Here is a 14,764-nt window from a genome sequence, read left to right on the forward strand (position 1 = left end):
AACGCTCTCCAGAGCACCGTCGCGCCCCCGCCGGGCAAACCAGGACCACCACGGTCAGCACCCAAGTCACGCCCTCGAAGGGCTAAGCCGCTGCAGGGCTGTTGCTCATCCCTACAAAGGCTCAGGGGCTACTGTCGGGTACCATGATTAGGGGCTCCCTAACCAGGGGACTAAATCGCCCTAAAAACGCAAACACGTGTTAGGCAATCGGGCCCACAAAGGCCTACAGCCACCCTCCAATCCAAAGGAAAGGAAAGGACTCAAAGAAGCCCAATCCAGGGCCCAAGTACATAGTGCGGCCCATCCGCACCCCCCTCGAACCCGCGGGGCGATCTCCGCCTCGCTCGAGGGCTTCCCGCGACTCCGCCTCGCTCGAGGCCACCCCTCGACATAAAGGACAAACCACCATCCGTTCGCCCTCCCGCCGTACGGAGGCATTAAATGCCAACCACTCCTCCGCAGCGACCGGGTCAGACGGCGTCAGGCCGCCATTCCGCACAGTGACTGTGACCGGAGTCCCGTCCGCCAACTCCGGTCACTGCTCCACCATTCCGGATGCTGTGGTGCCATTGTGGGAACCTGCGACGCTGTGCGAGACGTGTTCGGCACTGCTCCAGCCACTGTGCTGCCCGTACTTCCCTTGTACTTACCCCTCTGCAGAACTCTTGAATGGCATGGGCATGACCCTCGGGCACAGCCCAAGCCTTGACCAGATCAAGACCTCCTCCTGCCGGACCCTCGGGACATCGCCACGTCAAGCGCAGAGGACGGTACCCTCTACAACAACCACCACGCCGCCCGCTGGGGCTGCCAGGACACCGGCGTGATCTCCGCAAGGCCAAGGACGATGCCCAGGACAACTGCCACGCCCGGTGCCACAATCTCCAGTGCTCGCATTGTACTTTATACAGTAGTCGACCACTGTGCGCCCCTAATTCGGGGAAGAACGACAACTTCTCCCCCCTCCCGTACATGTACACCGCCCCTCCTTGTGTCTGTAAAAAGGGGAGGTGGTCTCTGTTTTATCCATCTGAGCAGAACACTACACTCAGCACTACTTACAGAGTACACACGCTCTTGAGCCCCGATATTGGCACTTGTCTCAATCAACTCCTCCTCTAGCAGAGACCTGGGAGCGTCCCTCCCTCTCTCGCCTCGCTTGTACCCCTACTACAGGCACCCCCGGTGCAGGATAATACAGTGCCCTCGCACACCCCTTTGCTGGACGTAGGGCCCCACGGCCGGATCCAGGATAAACCCATGCGTTCCTGTGTTACCTCTTGCATCAACCATCCGGGAAGAGAAATCATGCAACATTTTACTGGTTGGTGCCGGACCGCCAGGTGAGGACACCGACAGCATTCATTCGGTTGGAGTAGACCGTGCAGTCCGCGATAGAGTTGATGCGCGGGCTGGCGTTGAGGCTGGCTGGACTCCTGTGCGCGGCCGTGGAAGACGTTCTCTGCGACGCGCACCGCCCGCGCAGCTCCGACGTGATGGCCGACATGACCCACCAACATGGCGTGCTTCATGGCGCCCAACAACCCGAGCGCTCGAAGCCTTCAACCGCGCGACGGCGGGCCGCTATTTCATTTGCCTGGCAAGAGACCACCGCGCTGCCAGCTGCCGAGACCTGGTCCGGTGCTTCTCCTGCCACCGCTCCGGCCACAAGAAGAAGGACTGCCCCTCCGGACGCTCCGGGAACCCTCTGCGCCGGCTGTCACGCCATCCGTCTTCCACCAAGGCCCTGCCGCCGCCCCCTCCGACTGCCAAGTCTCGGCCGCCACCCCCGCCGCCAACCACAATGCCACCACCTCCGCCGTCACCGCCGTTGCCGCCCTACTCACCAACGACGTCCCAGCCACCGCTACCTCCTCCACCTCCGCTCCGCCCGGGGGTGAGGCCAATGGCGCTGGGGGACCCAAACACCCATCCAGAGGAGGAAACGATGTTCGTTCCCAACTCTTTCGATCTCGAGCGAGATGCTCGCGACTGGGAGGAGTGCACCTTGGTTCCTTGGGCCATGCACCTACCGCGGGGCGCTGGGGCGCGCGACTTCGAGACCTTGCTCCTCCGTGACCTGAAGCTTCAGCACGGCGACGTCTCCGTCTCTGCGCACCAGCCGGAGCCCTTCCTCATCTGGTTCGAGAACAGCGCCCACTACGCGGAGGCACGGCGCCGGGGTAGGTTCTGCGGCGACGGCATCGAGATCTGCCTGCGGCGTTGGCGCAGTCTCTCGCGTGCGCTGGGCATGCAGATCTTCTTCCGGGTGCGGCTCTACCTCGACGGCATCCCCGACCACGCCAAGACGCCCGACGTTGTCAAACGGGTGATTGGGCACAGGTGCGCCCTCTAGTGCAGCAATACGGACCTCGTCCAGCCAATGGGCACGAGGCACGTCGATCTCTGGGCGTGGACGGCGAACCCGAGCGACATCCCCAAGCGGGTGTGGTTGGCCTTCACCCACAGGCCAACAAACAGGTGTTCCGTGGTCGTCGTCACGCGGGAGCAGGAGCTCCTTGAGCGCTGGCAGCAATGCCTCTGCTTCGAGGTCCTGCTGCACATCGGAGTCGTGGAGGACTACACGACGGCGTCCCACGATCTCCACGGCGCCGTCACCAATCCGGATGCCTTTCGGCCGGTCAAGCGCTCCTATGTCTGGCGCTACGACCTGGTGGATGGTGCACCGGCGGAGGCCAAGTCGACCTTGGTCGCGAGCACGCTGTGAGGCGCCCGGAGCTCCCAGACCACGGCATGGCCTTGACACTGCGCTGCGTGGCGATGAAAGGCGTCGCGGCGACGGACGCGGCTGCAAGCAAGGCAACTTCGTCTGGCCTCGGCGCCGCGACGCCGACGACTACGACGACGACTACGTGCACCCTGGCCGCGGCAGGAACGACTCCGGCCGCCCCCTTGCGCGCTACGAAGAAAATGGCAAGCGCCGCGCGAGCACATGCTCTCCTCGACGCCGTGACAGCGAGTTCAGGGGGAGGCACCATGGGCGCGCCGATGCTTCACCGCCGCGCGCATCCCCTCTTGCAAGGACGCCGAGTGCGACCCCGGGTCCTTTATCTGCCCCGCTTCCCAGCGGGGACGTCCTCTAGACCTTGGGGCCGGCAGCTCTCCAGGCGTTCTTCTGCGCCAAGGCTGCTGCACTCAAGACAAGTGCGCCCAACGTCACCATGGGTGGACGTAGCGTCTGGCTCTGCGAGGCAACTGACTACATCGACAAGGCCTGCTCCCTCGCGCTTCGCTTGGGCATCAACGGCTTTGACAATGTGCTCCTTCCACCCTCAACACCTGGGAATGGAGCCTGGTCCGGACAATGTGAATTTCTAATCCCGGCTGATAGAGCTTTTGACAGGATCAAGACGGCGATGGCGCCGACTCTGCTGGAGGTCGAGCAGGCCCTCGACCTTCTGCAGCTCTCGGCGGCGGAGGCCGCGGCGGCGCCAACGGGTGCTGCTGAGGCTGTCGAGCCACTTGCTGCGCTGGGGTCTGTGGACTCCTCTCCTACGGCCCACCCACCGGCCGTGGAGGGCCAGCCCCGTCTCGCTGAGGTCGGCCAGCACAACTCAGGCCATGCCTCCTTCAACGTTCTGGGTCCCTCAGACCAGGATCATATGGGCATCTTCAGCAACACAGACGCGGCTCCAGAACTGCGCGGCGACGACGACACCGCGACGGCGGCAACTGCGCTCGCACCTGCTGCGCCGTCTGCGGCTACGGCAATGGTGGGGGACCTCTTCTCCAAGCCTGCGCCCCCCTGTTGCAGGATAGGCCGCAACGCACCCTCCGGACTGCTGGGGGTAGAGCGGGCTCAGCGCAATCTGTGGCGCAAGCTGGGCATCTCCAATGACGATTTCAAACCAATCAAAGAGGTTCTGCAAGAGTTCATTGCCATGTTTTCTAGTCCAGTCCCTCAAGACATAGTTGCTGCCATGACTGCACTTTTTGGCCTTGATGATGATGCTGAAGATGAGGTCAACGACACACTGTTGCAGACGGCGGGGGAAGCTGTGGACGACCTGCAGCATGACTGCAGCAATGCGTCAGCATAGAGGACTTCGCCCTGCTCTGAGAACTTCATTTCTCATGTATCCGCATTCACTTTCGGTACTTGTGCCCTGCTGGCTGCGACCTTCGGGCTTCGACCTCAAGCGACCCTGCTGGCTTCGACCTTCGGGCCCTTCACTGTTTACATCCCCTAAACTGCACTGCTCTGCTGGCCTCGACCTTCATGCAAAACTGCATTTTACTTCCACGCTCCAAGTTTGTCTTACGGGTTTGGCATCGACTCCGCGACCTATTGGCAGGCCACCCCCTCCCCGCTCCTCTGTGTTTTTCCGATCACCAACATGACAGCAAACAACTTCCAAATACTATGCTGGAACATGAGGGGGCTAAATTCAGCGGCTAGATGCTTGGTTGTACACGAGACAATCGCGGCAACTACGTGCCACATTGCATGCCTTCAGGAGACAAAATTAGAAGCCATCGACGATAGTCTTGCGCGTTTCCTAGGGGCCTACAAGCTCAACCAGTTCGTCTACAAGCCGGCGCAAGGGACCCGTGGGGGAATTTTGTTCCTCTGCGATGACAGAGTAGTTGACATGCAACATCCGGAGATTGGCCGGTATTCCATTACATCGATTGTCACTGTACACGATACAGCTGCATCCTTCGTTTTGACAGGCGTTTATGGGCCTTCACGACGGGTACAAAAGGAAAGCTTCCTGCGCCATCTACGGCAAATCAAACCAACGAACGACGCAAGATGGCTTCTACTAGGTGATTTCAACCTCATTTACAGGGCGAGGGACAAAAATAACCGCAACTTAAACTTAAGCCTCATGCGAAGTTTTCGAAGGACTCTAAATTTCTGTGAGCCGAAAGAAATCCACCTCCAGAATAGAAGATTTACATGGAGCAATGAAAGACGTTCGCCAACGCTGGTGCGCTTAGACCGCTTCTTTTGTAACCAAGGGTGGGACATGACCTTTGATGAACATGCGCTACACGCGCTCTCCACCTCGCACTCCGACCATTGCCCGCTTCTGCTAGCTCACATGTCGGCTCCACGGCGATCGACTCCTTTCAAATTCGAAAACTTCTGCACCAAACTTCCGCGCTATCATGAGGTGGTACAACAAGCATGGTCTCAACCAACCAGTCACATAGAACCTTACCATAGCTGGGGCACAAACTTTTCACAACCGGGAAAGCACTAAAGGCGTGGAGTCGATCTATCATATTGGATGCCAGAATGAAGCTCCACATGGCCCAAGAAGTCATACTACACCTCGACATAGCCCAGAAGCACCGTGAACTCTCTAATGAGGAGTTCTAGCTGCGTACTAAACTCAAAAGGCGAATCCTTGGCTGGGCGGTCATTGAGAAAGCGAGGCGAAAACAGTGCTCCAGGATTGCCAACCTTAGTGAAGGGGATGCAAACACTAAATACTTCCACCTCAAGTCAAATGCCAGAAGAAGAAGAAACTTCATACAAAGTTTGAAAACTGAACGTGGCTGGGCGGTTACTCATGAAGACAAAAAGAGGATCATCAATAACCATTTCTCAGCGATCATGGATTCCCCGCCGCCAAGAACCTCAGATTTCATCTGGAGAACCTACATTTGCCAGCGGTCGACCTATCCTCGCTTGATGCACCTTTCACTGAGCATGAAGTCCTAGCGGCCATCTCTCAACTCCCAAGTGACAAGGCGCTAGGTCCAGACAGATTCACAGGCCTCTTCTTTAAAACCTGCTGGGAAATGATAAAGATGGACATCATGGCTTCCCTGAATAGTTTCCACAGCCTCAGATGCGAAGACCTTAACCAGCTTAACTCAGCAAGTGTCGTGCTCGTTCCCAAGAAAGATGGTGCTGAGACGGTGCATGATTTCCGACTGATCAGCCTCATACACACTTTCGCAAAAATCATCAGCAAGATCCTGGCCATCAGACTAGCACCCCGTATGGCTGAGCTAATTGCGCCTTGCCAGAGCGCTTTCATCAAGGGACATAGCATCCATGATAATTTCCTTTACGTGCGCAATATAGCTCGCCGATTCCACCAAAACAAAACACCAGCACTGCTAATGAAGCTTGACGTTTCTAAGGCCTTCGATTCGGTGCGCTGGGATTTTCTTCTCGATTTACTTCAGAAAAGAGGCTACCCAACAAGATGACGGGACTGGATTGCGGCCACCCTAGCCTCGTCTACCTCCAGGATACTGCTGAACGGTATTCCATCGGAACCCATTCTGCACGGCCGAGGTCTAAGGCAAGGAGACCCGCTCTCCCCTCTCCTTTTCATCCTCGCAATTGTCACACCCGGTTTTAAGAAGAAAACCGAATGCATAACTATATGTATGCCAGGATCAAGTTTCATACATATAGAGACATCATAAGTGAATAATCAGTACAGTATCACGAAAAAAAGAACTAAAACAAATAAAAGACTATCAGAGTTATACAGCTTATTCTGGAAACGGAGGCTTCAAACTTCACAGGCAATCAACTGGGGGTTGCGTACGCCTAGAACTCAGCAACATCTTCAAAATCTTTATACACCTTCTCCTTCTGAGCAGCAGTAAGCAAGGGTGAGTACACTTATGGTTGGTACTCAGCAAGGCCACAAGAAATAACCAGAATGTGATTTAAATCCATCTTTAAGTTTAGTAATCATGTGAGGGTCCAAGCCGCTCTTGACCGTGAGCACGGCTAACCGGTTAGTTTTAACTCTGCAGAGGTTGTACACTTTCACCACAATTCGCGTAAAAGTTCCGAAGAACTTTGAACCCAACCACGCAATGTGCTAGCTAGGCACAATACCACACTTCCGAGGTGTGATTGCATAGGGACGCTACGAGGCCTTTACAAAGATTCCCTAATCTATGACAATCCGCTAAGGTTTCAAGTCAAAGCGGTCATAACACTGTCCTAATGAGGTGGTACCTTGCCAAAGGACCATTAAACAATACCAATTGCCCCAAAAGGACCGAGCTATACCCCGTCGATGCATCCCCTCTTGCCCTTTCAGTAAGACTGTCACAAGCTAGAGTCTCTAATTAATCAGCCAAGACCAGAGCCATATAGTATTGTGGTTGTACTGTTTTCTTGGGTGGTTCTCCATGTTCCAATTAAATCATCATAGTACTCTTGTAAATAAAGCATAGATAGAAGTATGGTTAGGGTCACTTGCCTTTCTCCAACGAAAAGCTACTCTTATTTCTCTTCAACTTTTTGCTCACTTGGATTTCTTGATCTTCAATCTTCGAACGGCGATCCTTCTACTCGGAGCAATCATCGAGCAAACATACAAAACAAACAACAAGTACAACTAAGAACAAAACACCAGAACAAAATAAAGGCTTTAAAAGAACGTACTAAAGGATAGAGCTCGCTGCTACGGTTACGAGGGCGCAAGAAACACAGAAAACGGAACTAAAACGGTGATTCTACGCAAGAAACAAGCTACAGGGATCTAGTCGCGATTAAATGTAGACTACGAGGGTTAGCTGCTGATTTTTGCAATACACATAAAACAGTGCTCGCCAAAATTAGCAAAGTTTAGGGTTAGATCTACAAAAGATCATAGGTGGGACTGGGCTGAAAAGAACTAATAGATCTAGGGGGTTTTATTCAGATTTGGCGAGACACAAGAAAGATCAGCAAAATTACAGTGTTCCACAGGGGCAATTTGCAAAAAGCTCGGAACAGCACCCATGGAGGGCTGCGGGTACTGTAGCGCGAGTTCCCAGCGTTCTAGGGCATGGGAGAGCGCGGGGAGTGGGGGAAACCAAAGAGGAGAGGAAGGGGGTTCCGTTTGATGGCTTACCCACGACGGGGACTCACCACGGCAGCCGGACTCAAAGCCGGAAGGGGCGGCGGCGGCTCTGTTCGGCGAGGAGACCTGATGGCGGTGGCACGTGTAGGGCTTGGCGCAACCCTGTGCGATGGCGCAGGCACCAGGGCACGCGGGGCAGGGGTGCAGAGCTAGAAGGCGCAACAGCAGGCGGAGTGCAGGGCCATGGGTACGCAGGGCATCACGCGGCGCGAGGCTCGCGCGGCAGAGAGGATGCGGCGGCGTGCAGTGCTGCGCGAGGAAGAGGAGGCGCGATGGAGCAGTGGGAACGAGGGATCATCTCGTGGAGTTCTAGGGCCGGCGATGCCAGGGAGGTCGCAGAGGGCTTGACCTCGGGATTTATAGGGAGCACCAGGTCTGGTCGTGCGTAGCACGTACGTAGAGGAGGAGACGGTGCCGTGCAGCACCCAGACTTTGGTCGAGGCTGGCTGTTGGTGGACCGGGTAGCTCGCAGGTAGAACTAGGTTGGGCCAAAGGGGTTTGGTGTGGGCTGAAAAGAAAACGTGGTGACCAAAAACCAAAAACAAAAGGACTACTTAAGAGCAGGGAGAACGAACGAGAGATGCTTCAGGCAAACTGAGATCTTTTCATAGGGTGCTGACGAAAGACTTGCATGATGCACATGCTGATGATAGCAACATGAGCCATTCGGTCTTGGATGAAACCAAAACAGCATGGGGCAAATAGCTAGCTCGGCGTGTCGGTGGCAAGATGAGGTCAAGCATGCATGGTCATACCGAACTCGTTCAACGAATCATGGCGCGCACATACAGAAAAGCAGAGATTACATCAGGCTGATAAATAGAATTTGAGTGACGGAAAGAAGGGTAAGGATATAGGCAAAAAGGATGGGATGTTGATGGCATTTAGGTTGAGTCTAAGATTTTAGAGCAACGGTGTTGGTCGTCCGAGCTAACGGTGCAGATAGTGAAGCCTCGACGAACAACGCGAAAATCGAGATACGGCTCCATTTTGGGTGTGGTTGATCAAGGACAAAGATTAGAGAATGGAAAACTCGATGGGACATTTTAGGGTGTCGGATATGATAGAGTAAAAAGAGCAAATTGTGATAAAAAGAATCGATTCGACTACGACAAGAAATCGAGAACTGAAAAATAATAGAAAGAAAAAGGTAACAAACTTTAGAACTTCACGGGACTACTTCTTGATAACACCAACTTGGTGAAGGAAGATGATCGATGTGATTGTCGGTCAGCTAGCTTCGAAGAGTTATTAAGCTCCGGAAAGGAAAAGGCAAAAGGTGAAAACAAGGGTATTGGTTTCAGTACATCAATGAGAAGCTTCGGGTGTACTTTTTGTGATGGAAACACGATGGATGATGAGATCGTGGAAGTGGCCAAGCTCAAGCTTGCGCGCGGCACAATTCTGGAATTTAGGGTGGATTGAGACAAAAACAGGTTGAATCCAGCCCGAGGTGAAAAGAAAATGAATTTGTTTTTCAGAACATATTTTCAGGCTTAAAATAAATCTAGAACAGTCTAGATAACTATTTTAAATTAAACCCCGAAAAATATAATCCGAAGATCCGAAAATTTCCCAACAATTGCTGAAGATAGTACGGGATACAAGAGTCTAAATAAAATATTTGAAACTCTTGAAAAATATTTTAGAGCCATTCAAAAAAAATGAAATTAGCTCACAGGAAAATAAGAATAATTTCAAGAAAATTTTGGAAATTTCTCGGAAAACCCTAAAGATGGCTGAACACATTCTAAAAGATACTCACAATCCAAAATTAAATATTTTGGAGTGTGACAGAACTACCCCCCTTAAACAGAATCTCGTCCCGAGATTCGCAAAGGGCTGGTGACAAAAAGAAGACATAGGGCAAAGGGACTTCATCAAATAGAGATTAAGATAACAGGATGGGTGTTAAGAAACAAGGAGGTTTTGGATTTGGGTCTTCTTCACATGCTTTCAGTTGGATCGAATAGAGGGTGTTGATGAGAGCTTCACAAAGTCTGGTGATAGAAAAAAAAAGAGATAAGGCGAACATCTTCTGATAAAGAGTAAAGTGAGATGACAAGATGGGTATCGAGAAAAAGGTAGAATTTGGATTTAAATCTACTTACTTTTGATTGGGTCAAGCGAAAGGCATCAAAGATATACCAAGGGATGAATGATGTCATTGCAGGCACAAGCCCTGCAATACACCAACAAGGAAGATAAGGTGTCTAACAAACAAGGATAAAACAACAAGCATCACAAGCACACTAAAACAAACACTCAGACAAAGCGGGTCTATCGTTATACAGCTGAAAAGGGAAACCTCCTACGTATGGGTCATATCCTAAAGCTTCAGCATTCTTGATGTAGGCATTTCTTAGCTTGTCTGTAATGCTGGCACAACCTCCACTTCTTGGTTGTAACATCTTTGAGTCTGATATGCTCTTCAGTTGCTCCAGCTTAACTTCTTGTAGTAGACCATTACTCTTATTCTTCGTGTGGGGCACAAGTTTGGGCAGTCTAACGTTTGTAACCAGAGAAGAGAAGAAAAACACTTTAGAATAGAAGACAAAGGGATTTCCAAAGTGACCATACTTGAAATAAAGGGGGAGGTGGATTTTGGAATCGATAGATGTAAGGTACTCGGTCACGAGAGGACAAGTGGAGAAGGAAAATGGGAGATGCAAAAGCAATCAAAAGAATGGAATAATAGGCGAAGATAAAGGAATTAGAGAAAAACAGCATCAAGGATTTGGTAAATGAAGAATGAATAAGAATAAACATCAAGGAAGTTAGGATATGGCAAATAATGTTTTTTTTTGAAGCACTTAGATAAATCAAGGTAGAGAGACGAATGACATAGGCTAACCAAAAAGGAAAATAGAGAATTCTTGGCTTGAGCTTGTTTCATGTGTCGACGACTGTAGATATTTGTAGGTTTCTACTGTTGATGTCAACTTCTTTCTTGGTTGTTGAGGTCGTCATCGGAGCAAGGTAGATTGAAGAATAGGAAGTTCCAAGACGGCAAAGACAACAAAGTAAGGTCTTCTTTTCTTTGACTTGGTTCCACCTAGAAGGTGGTGGTGATGGTATCTTCTGCTTGTTGACATTGGTGTTGCCTTCAGTTTCTCCTTCTGACATCCTCTGGAGGATTGGGTAGAAAGACGGCGGATAACAAGGAGGTGGGAGGTACAAAAGAGAAACCCAACTAGGCAACTGATGTCATTGCAAGTAGAAAACTCACAATACACCAACACTCATTACAAGAAAAACGAATCAGACAAGGTCATAAAGACAAACATCATCACGCAAGCACAAAATTTCATTAGACAACACATAGTCAAGGAGCGATGCTACACGTTGTTAATAGAGCTAGAAGGGGTACTCCTAAGCTTGATTGCATCTTCCAGCTTCGTCATGGATGACACGTGACTCCTTCAACTTGTCCAGCATTGACTCCACCGTCGTGATTGCAGTAGTAATGAGAGTGCCACCATATGGCTCAAGCTTGATTCTTTGGTAGTGCTTTGAATTTTCCATCCAACATGAGTAGGAAGGTGAGCAGGTGGTATTATTTCCAATTAAACTCGACTCCTTATGATGAACTAGCAGTTCTATTCTTAAGATGACTTGGATCTCAGATGACTTGGACGGGCATTAGGATACGTGGCACGGATTATCTAATTTTTTTTTTGAATTAGAACATATACTTTGGAATCAAAAGTCAAGGGATGAATACAAAGCGGCATTTATTTGGAAAGAAAGGAGAGACACTGAGCACATTGTGAAATAAAGCAAAGGGGAGATAGGTCCAAAAAGGTAAGTTAAAAAGAATTTCAAGGAGCAACTTCACCAGCGTATCAAAAGGAGGTGAGCTGGATGAAATTTGGAAAATCATACATCAAGGGGGAGGTATGATCGAATTCAGGAAGTGATCCACAAAAATAAATAAATAGACAGGTTGAGGATCTAACATTTGCAAAATAATGAAGTGCAAATGAAAAGATAGTCAGGAGAGAAAGGTGAGTTATCAAGGCTGACTGAGGAAAGAAAATGGTCAAAGAGTGAAATTATTCACCAAAGAGGTCAAGGGTAAAGTAGGAATTGCTTTTGTGACAAAATAGACCTTAGGAAGCGACCATTGCTATCTAGGCTACGTCCTACAGTCGATACAGCTCTGATACCACTTCTGTCACACCCGGTTTTAAGAAGAAAACCGAATGCATAACTATATGTATGCCAGGATCAAGTTTCATACATATAGAGACATCATAAGTGAATAATCAGTACAGTATCACGAAAAAAAGAACTAAAACAAATAAAAGACTATCAGAGTTATACAGCTTATTCTGGAAACGGAGGCTTCAAACTTCACAGGCAATCAACTGGGGGTTGCGTACGCCTAGAACTCAGCAACATCTTCAAAATCTTTATACACCTTCTCCTTCTGAGCAGCAGTAAGCAAGGGTGAGTACACTTATGGTTGGTACTCAGCAAGGCCACAAGAAATAACCAGAATGTGATTTAAATCCATCTTTAAGTTTAGTAATCATGTGAGGGTCCAAGCCGCTCTTGACCGTGAGCACGGCTAACCGGTTAGTTTTAACTCTGCAGAGGTTGTACACTTTCACCACAATTCGCGTAAAAGTTCCGAAGAACTTTGAACCCAACCACGCAATGTGCTAGCTAGGCACAATACCACACTTCCGAGGTGTGATTGCATAGGGACGCTACGAGGCCTTTACAAAGATTCCCTAATCTATGACAATCCGCTAAGGTTTCAAGTCAAAGCGGTCATAACACTGTCCTAATGAGGTGGTACCTTGCCAAAGGACCATTAAACAATACCAATTGCCCCAAAAGGACCGAGCTATACCCCGTCGATGCATCCCCTCTTGCCCTTTCAGTAAGACTGTCACAAGCTAGAGTCTCTAATTAATCAGCCAAGACCAGAGCCATATAGTATTGTGGTTGTACTGTTTTCTTGGGTGGTTCTCCATGTTCCAATTAAATCATCATAGTACTCTTGTAAATAAAGCATAGATAGAAGTATGGTTAGGGTCACTTGCCTTTCTCCAACGAAAAGCTACTCTTATTTCTCTTCAACTTTTTGCTCACTTGGATTTCTTGATCTTCAATCTTCGAACGGCGATCCTTCTACTCGGAGCAATCATCGAGCAAACATACAAAACAAACAACAAGTACAACTAAGAACAAAACACCAGAACAAAATAAAGGCTTTAAAAGAACGTACTAAAGGATAGAGCTCGCTGCTACGGTTACGAGGGCGCAAGAAACACAGAAAACGGAACTAAAACGGTGATTCTACGCAAGAAACAAGCTACAGGGATCTAGTCGCGATTAAATGTAGACTACGAGGGTTAGCTGCTGATTTTTGCAATACACATAAAACAGTGCTCGCCAAAATTAGCAAAGTTTAGGGTTAGATCTACAAAAGATCATAGGTGGGACTGGGCTGAAAAGAACTAATAGATCTAGGGGGTTTTATTCAGATTTGGCGAGACACAAGAAAGATCAGCAAAATTACAGTGTTCCACAGGGGCAATTTGCAAAAAGCTCGGAACAGCACCCATGGAGGGCTGCGGGTACTGTAGCGCGAGTTCCCAGCGTTCTAGGGCATGGGAGAGCGCGGGGAGTGGGGGAAACCAAAGAGGAGAGGAAGGGGGTTCCGTTTGATGGCTTACCCACGACGGGGACTCACCACGGCAGCCGGACTCAAAGCCGGAAGGGGCGGCGGCGGCTCTGTTCGGCGAGGAGACCTGATGGCGGTGGCACGTGTAGGGCTTGGCGCAACCCTGTGCGATGGCGCAGGCACCAGGGCACGCGGGGCAGGGGTGCAGAGCTAGAAGGCGCAACAGCAGGCGGAGTGCAGGGCCATGGGTACGCAGGGCATCACGCGGCGCGAGGCTCGCGCGGCAGAGAGGATGCGGCGGCGTGCAGTGCTGCGCGAGGAAGAGGAGGCGCGATGGAGCAGTGGGAACGAGGGATCATCTCGTGGAGTTCTAGGGCCGGCGATGCCAGGGAGGTCGCAGAGGGCTTGACCTCGGGATTTATAGGGAGCACCAGGTCTGGTCGTGCGTAGCACGTACGTAGAGGAGGAGACGGTGCCGTGCAGCACCCAGACTTTGGTCGAGGCTGGCTGTTGGTGGACCGGGTAGCTCGCAGGTAGAACTAGGTTGGGCCAAAGGGGTTTGGTGTGGGCTGAAAAGAAAACGTGGTGACCAAAAACCAAAAACAAAAGGACTACTTAAGAGCAGGGAGAACGAACGAGAGATGCTTCAGGCAAACTGAGATCTTTTCATAGGGTGCTGACGAAAGACTTGCATGATGCACATGCTGATGATAGCAACATGAGCCATTCGGTCTTGGATGAAACCAAAACAGCATGGGGCAAATAGCTAGCTCGGCGTGTCGGTGGCAAGATGAGGTCAAGCATGCATGGTCATACCGAACTCGTTCAACGAATCATGGCGCGCACATACAGAAAAGCAGAGATTACATCAGGCTGATAAATAGAATTTGAGTGACGGAAAGAAGGGTAAGGATATAGGCAAAAAGGATGGGATGTTGATGGCATTTAGGTTGAGTCTAAGATTTTAGAGCAACGGTGTTGGTCGTCCGAGCTAACGGTGCAGATAGTGAAGCCTCGACGAACAACGCGAAAATCGAGATACGGCTCCATTTTGGGTGTGGTTGATCAAGGACAAAGATTAGAGAATGGAAAACTCGATGGGACATTTTAGGGTGTCGGATATGATAGAGTAAAAAGAGCAAATTGTGATAAAAAGAATCGATTCGACTACGACAAGAAATCGAGAACTGAAAAATAATAGAAAGAAAAAGGTAACAAACTTTAGAACTTCACGGGACTACTTCTTGATAACACCAACTTGGTGAAGGAAGAT

This window comes from Panicum virgatum, chromosome 7N (genome assembly GCF_016808335.1).
Source record: "Panicum virgatum strain AP13 chromosome 7N, P.virgatum_v5, whole genome shotgun sequence".
NCBI lineage: Eukaryota > Viridiplantae > Streptophyta > Magnoliopsida > Poales > Poaceae > Panicum > Panicum virgatum.